The sequence below is a fragment of the Nothoprocta perdicaria genome, unplaced genomic scaffold, assembly GCF_003342845.1.
Source record: "Nothoprocta perdicaria isolate Ctin4 unplaced genomic scaffold, notPer1 scaffold_381, whole genome shotgun sequence".
Lineage (NCBI taxonomy): Eukaryota > Metazoa > Chordata > Aves > Tinamiformes > Tinamidae > Nothoprocta > Nothoprocta perdicaria.
The window spans coordinates 34138-41962 of NW_020455623.1; the positions used below are offsets into that span (position 1 = coordinate 34138).

The following is a 7825-nucleotide window of genomic DNA, read 5'->3' on the forward strand; positions in this document are numbered from 1 at the left end:
TTGGGGGTTTTTGTTTCTTTTTAAAAGGTTCAATTAGCTCCTCTTCCCCAATAGACTCGCAAGCATTTAAACCCGAAAATCCCACACCTCCGGCTGCTACTTACATACAGGAAATCTTACCCCAAGCTTGGCAGGATTTAGTGACTGCAGACTCTCATATGCAAGCATAGTTAAATGTGCATTTTCTTGAGCAGGTGAAGCAGTATACCAATCCCTGTGGAAGATTAACCTATCTTTAAAAAACTCACCACGGCTAAAAGATAGATGCTTTTCAAATGGGGATATAAAGCCCCATTTCAAATGGGGATGAAATCTTCATGATATTCTAGGCCAGATTAAGATATCTGAAGCCCCCCGCTGTGTTTTTTGAGCTGTTTTTGCTCAAAAAGGGGGAGAATAAAGCTGCATTCCATTTGCTAACAACTGAAAGGATTCAGAGAAGCAGCAATATGCTTTTCTAACCAGAGAAACTTGGAAAATGAGAGCACGTGCAAGTCCACCTAACCTGTACCCAAAACAAGCCTTAGCTGGTCAAGAATTCCTGTTTCTTTGTGCACATATTAAGTATATAAGGAAACATATATATATATATATACACACACATATGTATGTAAATTCCATAAATAAATATATCTTGCAAGGAGCTCTAGATTTTCCCAAACTAACACACTGTTAGTACCAATTCACGGGACAAGCTCTAGGCAGCCTTATCCTCATTTCCTCTCCACTGAAATGCTCCTGTGTAAAGACAGGACAGTGGAAGAACTTTTGATTTTTCTCCCTCATTTCTCCTCGATGCCAAACGCTCCTCCCATTGATGCAGTTTCATACAGAACAGTGAGCGTTACCTCACACGTGCCCAGGGCAAACAGGGATAGTAAATGACCGCGATTTCCCTGGCATAGTCAAGCTTAAAGGAGGAATAGAAACCTCGGGTAACTCATCCAAAGGCTGACAGGACACGGAGAATGACTTGGCAGAGAGACACAGATCCCTACCGCACTGTGCCCTGCTCCTCGCCATGGACCGCGCTGTCTCTCAAGCCAATCGCCTCCAAACCTGCACAAGATGCAGATACCTCTATAGGAAAATATTCGGGCAGTCTGGCTGAGGAAGAGCTGTCCAGCTAGTGGTGTCAGGAGCCCTAAGTCCAACACGGGAGCCTACTAGCAGATCCAGCATTCCTAATTTTACAGCCACCATGCAACACGTTTCCTGCCACTGGTCCTAAAAAGGCTTTGGCTTGTGCTTGATTCCACTTACAATTGTTAGATTTGCTGATTTTGCTGGACAAGTCACAGTCTGTGAAATTAAGTGCAGTCACTAGCATTGGACTAGTGGCACATTACTGCCCTGCACACTTAAAATTTCCCATCCCTGAGAAAGACAAATCCAACAACTCCTTTAACAAGGGCCACGTGGAAGCCCCTAGAAGATCCCTTACAAAGATATTGTCGCTGCTTATATATCACTTTGCCCCATTGCTGCTAAAGCTTGTCATCACCATTMTGCGGGAGAAGGGATATTTGAGGGACGTTTTCRTTTTGTTTTGTTTGTTTTTGTAGGTTTTAATTACAGAAAGTACCTGCAAAGCACAGGAGTGCACCTCGGCCAGGCAATACGCGATAGCCCTCAGCACTAATTAGCAGTCCTTTGGCTTGGCTTTGCACACAAAGCAGGAGAGTAAAGCCCCGTGCATTTCCCGCTTCCCTGTCCTCCTCTTTCTTCCTTTCCCCAAGGCAGCAGAATTAATATCTCACTGAGTAATCACAATTTATCCAGGGTAGCCATAAATAGGGAATCAGCTTCAAAACCTCAGGCTCAGCTAGTGCTTTACCTGTAGCTACCAAGGGATTTCTTTTGTTAATTWAGGCAGGTGGGACCATTACCCACGTTATAAACAAAGTGGTGCACAAGAAAGCAAAAACTGCAAAACAAAGCAAACAGTAGGTCAGTTAATTCCCAGCCCCTCTCCCATTGAAACCATGGCTCCAGTTGCACCAAGATTCCTCACAGTGGACAACACAATATAAATCGGACACGGAGACTTTTGGACAGGACATAAGAAGAAAACCCACAGGGGCCCTGCTGGCAGCAGGAGGTAGGACAGGAGACCTGAGGTCCCCTCCAGTCCAAACTGTCCCATAGGCCTGCGGAAGAACTGCTGGAAAAGGGGGAACTTAGAGAAAGACTAGGGCCTAACAGAGGTTGGGGCATTTCAGAAGCTGCTTGGGGTGAGACACAGTTGCCACTTSCAGGATAGTTGGTGCAGGGACTCTGCTCCTCCACAGYTCCCTGGGCRGCACAACCTGCCCTCCTCGCAGCTGCAGAGAGGAGTCACAGAGTGTGGAGCGGGGTGAAGACACCGGGACCAAACTCTGCTGAGCTCCCAGGAGAGCGCACAGACGAGCAGCACAGGAGCTGCCCAGTGGGGGATACATGATAATACGTCCGGTGCTGAGCMAGCAAGGGTGGCAAATCACTCCTTTCATCAAATCACTTTGCTCAAGCTTTGCTCATGATAAGTTCATTATAATGCCAAAACACACCTCCACCCCAAGTTACCTGCCTCTGAGGTACAACCACTCCTCAGTGAGTGTGAGCTCCAGATTTTCCATTGACCCTACCTTTAAAGGAAAGCGAGAAACTTTTTCACCAATCAATAACAATAGTAAGTATGATGATAGTCTCTCAAGCTCCACCAGAACATAAAGAAAAGGTATAAAAGGTGAAGTAAGGAGGAAAGAAGTTAGGGGGAAGATTCCATCGTGCCTGCTGAGTCAGTCGATGGACTGAGCCCCTTTCCTCCCCTTGGGTCGGGACAGCCTGAGGAGACTCAACACTGAGAGCCCTCTCCCACCTCCTGGGSTGAGCSGTGGTKGCACAGCTGTACATCAGAGCTAGCTACAAATCCCACGCTGCAGTAGCRACTTTCCTGTAGTGACATCTGCAACCTGCTTTGTCAACGTTGCGTTTGAATAAGTCACGRCATTWGTGAACTCGACTGCTTGTTTGGAAGGTGATGGGACCTTCGGCTGACAGACTGTTCATGAATCCAATACTGCCAGTTGGGTGTACGGCTAACATGGTATTTGGTATCTCCTTCCAACCATGCCATGGCTTTCAAACTGCAACCAGGCCCCAGGGAGAGAGGACAGCCACAGAAGCTTGCAACAGGAAGACCAAGACCAAACAAAAGCTCTAAGCTCCAAGTTGGCTCTTGGCGTTTTGCCCCACTGGACAAAAGAGTTGTGATCTGCTCGGATCTCCCATTTGGGCTGGTGGCTGTTGCTGAGAGAGGCAGTTTGGTGTTGCTTGCATGTGTGTGAGCTTCTGCTGTCACCTTCTGAGCCAACAGACCRGAGCGCTCATGTCTGAGTAACCCCTTGCCACTTCTTCTGCAAAGCATTTGCAAGTAGCTAAGAAAACAATCCAAAAGGATCCTCAGGAAGAACAGAAGGCTGTTATTCTCTATGTTAAGGATGACTAGCATGCGTCACAAAACAAAAGAGAAGAGGAAAAAAATGTATATTATCTAAAAATTGCTGAATGACACTTTTGCTTTTCCTGTCTCTTTTTTTTTTAAATATTCCAAAGTCATATTTTCTAACTACTTTTAAATAGCATTCTGTATTAAATAGCAGATAATGAAAAGATATTTTCAAATAATAGAAGTTTCTTTTTTGTGGCAWTTCTGAGAAATGCAAAGACAAGGACATGCCATTAAACTGCCAAAGAAGAGGATGCAAGAGAAGCAATTAAACTCCCTCACTCTGCCCAAAAACTATAGAACATAAAAAGAAAGATTTTTCATATTTACTCTTCCTTTTAGACGTCAGCTATTCTACTCGCTCCCAACACCCTCTGTTCAAACTCCAGTACAGGGTCCCCATCAGTACAACCACACGCTGCCATTTCTAGCATCATTGGATTATTTTGCACATGAAGAGAGAGAAAACACCGTTTCAGCTGACTTGATGGGCTCAAAAACCTCTGATTCAGACCACRTCCAGCCATCCACTAATCTGTCACTTACCCACCTCCAGTTCCCTAATCTGCAGCGTGCAGGTAATACATATTTGTTTACAGGATGTGCAGGAAAATTAGTAACCASTCGGTACTTGCAAACCTTTTGCTCAAAAGGGACAAGTTTCCATTTCCCCAAATATGCTAGAGTTTGTCATTTGAACTGGAAATAACAATTCATGCACAAAACCTGACCATGGACCACTGATGTGGTCACCTACCAAGCTCTGATTTGCAAAGTACGCCCATCTAAATACACATGAAACAACACTGTGTGGAGGAGATTTCCCACATGTTTCCAGAACATAAKGGGCATATTCACAACTGGAGTGAGTTCAGCAGAGTACCCGCAAGAGAACCAAGTGGGAGGAAAAGCTGAGGGAAATGCGCTTCTTCAGCCAGCAGTAGAAGCAGCTTTGCGGGATGTAGAGGGGACCTAAAAGTGACTTTGAATACCTGAATTATGTTCAACTTCTGCACTTCCAGTTCCGCAAGGGAGGGGACAGGTATCTGTGTGCCAGAAAAGGGAGCCAGCCCCGGGAGCCTCCTCTGCTGCTCGGTGAGAAAAGACTTCACGTGTGAAGGGGATGGCGGCGGCGCCTGCCTGGATCAGCAGCTCGGCAGCGTCGGAGCGGAGCCGAGCGCAGACGCACGCGGCTCCCGGCGCCGAACAGAGCCTGTCTTCCCACCACGGAGGCACGGAGCATCTTGTCACGTCTGCACAGACATGAAAAGAAACAAATGCCTGGGATTTGCTACAGAGATTTTACTTCACAGACGCCCAAAAACGTCTCCTCAGAAAGAGAAAAAGTCTTTCTTCGAGTCATCATCTTGCACCCGTCTTATTAGAGAAGCCTCCCCCCCCAAGCCTCATGCATGCTGATGACAAAGCTGGTACACACACGGTGTCATCCGAGCTGTTTATAGCCGCTCTTTCATTTAATGCAGCTCATCTGCCAGCATTTGGGGTTTTTTTTCCTTTTTTTTTTGTGCAGGTTTTGTCTGCTTTACCATGTTATCATTTAAGTCTTTATCTATAAATCAAGCTGATACACAAGCCACTTTGTCATCTTTTGTTTTGCAACAGATGTACAGTAAGAAGAGACTGCTTCTGAATAGGAAAAAAATGAGAACATAAAGACAGCCTTGAGCAGGCACAGAAATTCCAGAAGAAAAACAAATGGCTTTTCTTACTGATAACCAATGGCACAGAAAGATGCTTTTGCAAAGAATATCAGAGAGGGAGAAAAAAATAACAAGATGATGACACTCTTCAGATGCAAATGTGATTTCTTCCTGTTCATAATCAGGGCAAGAGGAGCAATCTGAGGCACCATGTGGAAGAACTAAAGCTGAATTACATGTAGAAGGCTCCCAGGAAACATGCATTGTAGTGACGATTCAATTGCAGAAAAAGAGAGCATCAGACAGATTTCCACAGTGCCGGTGATTTTTGTGGAGAAGCCCTGGTCCTTGGGATCACGCTCTGAGCACCCCCTGAGGACCCGTCCTCACTCCTGCAACAGTATTGCCACCGAGAAGACTAAGTCTTAGCAACGTTACAGCTGTCCTTTAATGCAGTAGTGGAATATATAGGACCAACCACAGCCCAGAGACCTTCAGAAGTCAGAAGTAAGGCTGAAGAGGTGGCTTCTCTACGCTGCATAGGCTGTCACTTTCCTAGATCCCCTAGCATTACTAGGATCACACTTTTGGATAATAAATTCATGTTTTACTCTTTTATTATTATTGTTTTTAAGAAGCTTCTCTACTCACCGGAGAAGACCCACCACACAAAACACTGATTTCTTTCAGTGAAAAGGCAGGCCCTAAGCTAAGCCAAAGCCTAGGGTCCATTCAGCCCAGCTTTGCTGCTGACGAGGCACGAAGCTAAAGCCTTCAGTGAATACCATACCTCAGCAGATGACTCGGCCAACATATCCCACACACCCTTATTCCTGAGACCAGCTGAGGCATTAAGGGTGATGTTTGACCTCATATCCAGTGTTTCTCTCAGCCTGAAGCGTAGCTCTCATTTTTCTTGTTATCTACCTGAACATTCAACCTCTAGGAACTTCTTAATCTCTTTCTCCCAGCCACTTTAGGATATGAAATGCRTGTGAAAAATACCTTGAGAAGAAAATTCCTCATGAGAGGAGAGYGATCTTTGATCCACAAACCTTTAGCCAGCTAGATCTAGAAAATGATCAAAATGATCAAAGACTGAGAAAGTTACTAATTACTTCCTGAGGATTCCTACTTTCAGCCCAGTTTTAGAAATGCTCAGTTATTCCAACAACTGGTAGATGATGATGTAGGAAACATCATCTTTTCCATAAAATCAAAATACATCTGTAAGAATCTTCTCCCATTTAAGCAGTGACCTTAGCTTTGATAAAAGATGATTTTGGAAAGCTCGGACAATGCACTTCCTGTATAGCAGCCTCAATCTTGATATGACAAACGCCCATTAAAGGAGAAAAAAAAAAAAAAAAAAAAAAAAAAAAAAAAAAAAAAAAAAAAAAAAAAAAAAAAGGTGGTTGGGGGAAAGAGAAAGAAAAAAGGAGAGAAAAAGAAAGAAAGGATTATCTATAGTAAAAGGTAAATTACAAAAGCAAGCAAAAGTTATAATTAGCAATTTTCAACTGTAACTCCAGCAAAATCCCTGATGACAGAATGACAGATAGTGCAGTCAGCAAAAACTGGAAGCGTTAGATAATTTATAATCCTAATTAACTCTAGTAACTTGCTTAAAATAGAAAATAGCATGTGCATTGTTATTTGTATTTTCATGCCTAATCCAAGTTTTAGACTTCTTTAAGAATATGTGCAAGATTGGAAATTCCCAGAAGGCCTTAACAGAAAGCAGCAGCACAGAATATTCAGGCCAGATAAGAAAAACATAATATAAAAAATGGATCACGCACCATCAGATCTCCCCCGTTCAGAGGTTTTAATTATGCCATAACAACACAACTTAGAGATATGGCAACTTCTGCAAGGCATATTCTAACATTATAACACCTATTTTCAGCAAAGCCAGGGTGGTGACCAGCAGCCTGAGCAGGCTTTAAGAGTCTGCCCTCTCTATATATAAAGTATGTTTATAATGCTCCAAGTTCTTCATCAGGTGTAAAGCTAACAGATTTGTTATTGCTAAATTGCATAAATGTGTGCTGAAGTGATCACATCAGATTGATTGGGGAAATAAGGACCTAGAGATTCTGTTTCTGGTGAATTGTTTGTCAATAGTAACCACCGTAACTGTCTAGGACATAGTAAGTTAGACATTTAAATCATGTGCAGACACCTTTTCCTCTTCTACAGAGGGAAAAAATGGACTATAGAGTTTGCAAGGGAGCTGAAACAAAAGGAAAAAAAATGAAGAGGAAAGGAAGGAAAAAGACCTCTCTAACTGGCAACTTGATAGGTGGATTTGCTTGGGTTACTGCAAAACTGATATTCACATTTTTGACTCCTCTCAGCCCAGGAACTATAAAAGCAGACCTCCCACGTATGACATGTATCATAACCAGCCAGGCAAATGACAACACAGGGAGAAAAAAARAAGGAAAAAAAGACTACATATGAATGAAAAAAAAATCGCTCAGGCTTCCAGAAAGCCTTTGCCATCTTAGGTATAACCTAAATTGGTGCATTTCCACCAGAAGTCGGAGTTCTGACAATATCTGCCAATGGAAACTTGCCTTCTCCAGAAATTCCTCTGCATACATAAATTACGGCTGCTCAAAACATTGTTTTTCAACTTAAAATGAAGCCAAGAGGAAAAAAAAAAGGC

The 7825-nt window shown here is 43.5% G+C and overlaps 1 long non-coding RNA gene across 1 annotated transcript in view; it reads right to left on the minus strand.

Annotated features, from left to right (window-relative positions):
- The window catches only part of LOC112952010, a 5655-nt gene extending 1124 nt beyond the window's left edge, over positions 1–4531 (minus strand). The window contains exons 1-2 of the long non-coding RNA XR_003250315.1: positions 4483–4531; positions 121–214 (exon numbers count right to left, since the gene is read on the minus strand). This is a non-coding gene — a long non-coding RNA (uncharacterized LOC112952010). The remainder of the gene's footprint in view (positions 1–120; positions 215–4482) is intronic.
- Between the last annotated feature and the right edge of the window lie 3294 nt (positions 4532–7825).